Raw genomic sequence first — 4,466 nt, forward strand, 5'->3', positions numbered from 1 at the left:
TTTGGTCTTTATTAATTTTTTTTTACTTTTAGTTTACAAGATTCAATTCCATAATTCCTTGAGTTTCAAATTTACTCTCCCTCCCTCCCCTTCCCCTCTCCCCCCACTGCCCCTGATGGCATACAATCAAGTATAAGATCTGCAAATACTTTCACATTAGACATTAGTCAGGTTATAAAGACAGATTGTATCAGATGGTATGAAAAATGCCAGAGAGGAAACAAAACCAAACAAGAAAAAGAAAAAGATCAGGTAGTTTGCTTCAATCTGGATTCAAACTCAGTTCTTTCTAGTTCTTTCTCTGGATGTAGATATCTCTCTCCATCATGAGTCTTTTGGGATTGACTTATATCACTGCATTGCTGAGAAGAGTCCAGTCTATCAAAGTTGGTCATCACGCATACGTTGTGTCTGTAATTATGTAAAAATTTCTCCTGGCTCTACTCTTCTCACTCAGCATCAGTTCGTACAAGCCTCTCCAGTAAATATGAAGTCCATCTGCTCCTTGTTTCTTATAGCACAATAGTATTCCATTACATGAATATGCCACAACTTGTTCAACCATTCCCCAATTTATGGGTACCCCCTTAATTTCCAATTCTTTCCCACCACAAAAAGAGCTGCTATAAATATTTTTGTACATATGGGTCTTCCTCCCAGTTCTATGATCTCTTTGGGATATAACCATAGAAGTGGTATTGCTGGGTCAAAGGGTATGAAATTATTTAAAGCCCTTTGGGCATAATTTCAGATTGCTCTCCAGAAAGGTTGGATCAGTTCACAACTCTACCAGCAATGTATTAGTGTTTCAATTTGCCCACATCCTCTCCAGCATTTGTCATTTTCCTCTTTTGTCATCTTAGTCAATCTGACTGGTGAGATGTGGTACCTCAGAGTTGTTTTGATTTGCATTTCTCTAATCAATAGTGATTTGGAGCATTTCTTCATATGCTTATAGATATCTTTAATTTCTTCCTCTGAAAACTGCCTGTTCATATCCTTTGACCATTTATCAATTGGGGAATGACTTGTATTCTTATAGATTTGACTCAATTCTCTGTATATTTTAGAAATGAATCCTTTATCAGAGACATGGGTTGTAAAAATTCTTTCCCAATTTCCCATTTCCCTCTTAATCTTGGTTACATTGGCTTTTTTTGTACAGAAGCTTTTCAATTTAATGTAATCAAAATTATCCATTTTGCATTTTATAATGCTTTCTAATTCTTGTTTGGTTATAAAGTCTTCCGCTCTCCACAAATCTGACAGGTAAACTATTCCTTGCTTTCTGAGATTGCTTACAGTATCCCCTCTTTTTACTCTTAATTCTCTTTCCATCATATTATATGCTCTACAATACTCCAAACTCAAGGCATTTGTTGCTCATAACATAACCTTATGAGAATTGTTGTATCGCTAATTTCTTTAACTGATATAAAAAAAACACATGGACCATCCTGAGTTTTTGGTCCAAGAAAGAGGTAATGCCAAGACACAGTGAGAACATCATGGAGGACCAAAACCAGACTGTGCTCTTCATTAATAATGTGAGTTGTATAGATTGTAGAGGGCTTGTAAGGGATAGGCATTCAACTCAGTGACCTTTAATTTATCTTTTGGTAGAAGTCCCAATTTGGGTAATGCTGTAAGTTTTAGGAGGCATATAAGTCTCTGGAAATAAAGAATGGTCCAAAATTATTTCTTCCTTATTTTCTTCTTATTTCTAACATAACAAATAGTATCCTCTTTACTATATTCTCTTTCAGTGCTCACCTTCACATGATTAGAGATTTATGCAAGATTTATTTAAGGTTTATAGGGTGCTAACTTTGTAAACAGCAGTCTAGAAAATGTTTTTTCTGCAACACAATTATTTCTCTTCCAATCTTTATAATTGATGAATTATATACATTTTTTAAAATGGCAGGGATTGGAACAATTCTGGAGATTCATTTCAGTGATTTATAGCAGATTAATACTCTGGAAAAATATGCTTGCCAAGATAGTTGGCACAGGCCCTATGTCATGATGGGGGCCAAAAAAATTTTGCCCATCCTAGTGATCGTACATGGTCCAGGATTTCACATTTACTAAGCAAACAGCTGCTGTTATTACATGCTGCTAAGCATTTTGAACCCTACTGCTCTTTCTGTCTGGGTTTGTTTGAATGGCAAGAATAGTAAATAGATGACCTCAACAGTGAGACATTGGAATGAGGATTTTATTGTACTGGATAACAACTACAGGGTGGGGTCACTCTAGCATCTCTAACTGGTCACTGAATTTTCCTCTCACATAAAGTTCTAGTCATAATTTCTTTTTTATATTTTTGCCAAGTAATTTTGGTTAATTCCCAGAAAAAGGAAATAGGTTTTTCTTATAGTGAACATGAGGGAGAATAGAAGTATAATACATCGGCCACACTGGTTGTAATGCTGGGAGATATGGAGAAAAGTCCCCAAGAAACCATGTGGATACCTTCTGGATGGTTTATAGGAGAAAGGACAAGAATCACAAAAGATGAGAAAGCCTAGATGATCTGTAATCTTACAGCACTAAAGAGAATGCCCACATTGATGAGATTGCATGCATGTGGAAATACTGTCTATACCTTCTTCACAGACAATAGTGAAGATAGGACTATTTGGCTGGACTATGTATATTTATTGTGAGGATTTTGTTTTTTATTGTTTACTCAGGGTAGTCAGTGGGAGGTAGAGATAATAAATAAGTTTATTTTTAAAAATTCTACCTTTTAAAAAAATCTATTTGTTTCAGATAAGTAGTATATAATACAAATTGAAGTGAATTTTGAGCATAGAAATTCAGTTGTACCAGGTGTAAAGACCTGAGACCTTAGAAATACCACAATCTCTAGAGTCTAGCAAATAAGGGTGATAGTCCTAGGAGTCATGCTCTGATGGGGCTGGGCAATGACCCAGAGAGAAGAGGAAAATGGTATTTCCTCATCCAACCAGCACTACAAAAAAGACCCAGGATTCATTTCAATCCAAAGTCCCACCACTACAACCAAAGTAAGAGGGGTGGTATTGTTCCCTCCCCCAGCCTCTTCTTTTTCCACATATACCCCCAAGACAGTTCAAACTATTCCTTTTATTCTAATTTTAATCACATAAGAAAATCAAGGGAGAAAAATGACAGATGGGAACATAGCATATTCTTCCTAGATCTTAAATTTTCTGTGGATTTTGTTGTTATTGAGTCATGTCAGTCATGTCCTACTCTCTATGACTCCATTTGGAGTTTTTTGGCAAAGATATCGTAGTAGTTTACCATTTCCTTCTCACATGGACTTCAATAAGTCAAATCAACTAATGTTTAATCACTTACCATGTGCCAAGAACTACATTAAGTCCTGGGAATACAAATATATGAAAAAGAAAGATAGTCTCTACATTCAAGAAGCTTACATTTTAATAGGAGAAAAAAGAGGGAAGGGTTGGGGAGAGAAGGTACCCATTTAGAAGAATGAAAAAGTCTAGAGAATTAGGCATGGAACTGATGGAGAAATGGAGTGATCAAGGTCCTATCCTGGGCGCTTCCTCAAAATGGAGGTTTCAGAAGGAACTCATCAAATAGAGGTTGGAGCCACAGAGGTAGAGAAGCCTTCCAGGGTGAGAAGTCTGCAAGGGCAGACTTTATCCCCCTGTCTTAGGTCCCTTTTCTCCTATGAATTACTTACTCAAGAAGTAAAAGACAAATCCAGGCTCAGATACTTAGCACCACACCCAGAAATAACTGGCCGTGTAACCTTGAACAAGTTACTTAACCCCAATTGCTTTAAAAAAAAAAAAAGGAAGTCATCCCTCTGTCTCTAAACCACTCCAGTTATACCACCACCAACCTAGTTATGCATAAAGGAAATTACAAAAGAAAATCTGTGAATCTAACCAAAATGAAGTTTGAAATAGCAGGGAGAAATGCATAAACTATGCTTCCTTTCTAGTACCTTTTAAGATTCTAAGATCACCTGGTACAGCTTCATCACTTCAAACAGGTGAAAAGTCTTAAGTTGATATCCCAAATTACATCCCTTTAAAATTTTTGTTCAGTCATTTTAGTTCTATCTGATTTCATGACTTTATTTGGAGTTTTCTTGGCAAAAACACTGTAGTGGTTTGTCATTTCCTTCTCCAGCTCAGTGTAAATAGGGATTTTATGAGGGATTCAGATAAAATGTATTCTGTCCTGAGAAGGGCTATGACAGACCTTAGATCACCTTCCTTTCCTCTACCTTGACTCTAACCTCCATTACTGGTTCACCAATGACTTGATGGTAAAGTCTTGGAGAAGATATACATCTTAATCCACCCCCAAAGTCCACTACAGTTTCCTACCTCCCTCTGTTTCCACATGCACATAGTCCAATTCTCCCAAATACTCCTCTCCCCAACACACACACACACACACACACACACACACACACACACACACACACACACACA

This window comes from Petaurus breviceps, unplaced genomic scaffold (assembly GCF_028583685.1).
Source record: "Petaurus breviceps papuanus isolate PSGF00001 unplaced genomic scaffold, PetGlider_PUasm1.0 37, whole genome shotgun sequence".
Classification (NCBI taxonomy): Eukaryota; Metazoa; Chordata; class Mammalia; order Diprotodontia; family Petauridae; genus Petaurus; species Petaurus breviceps.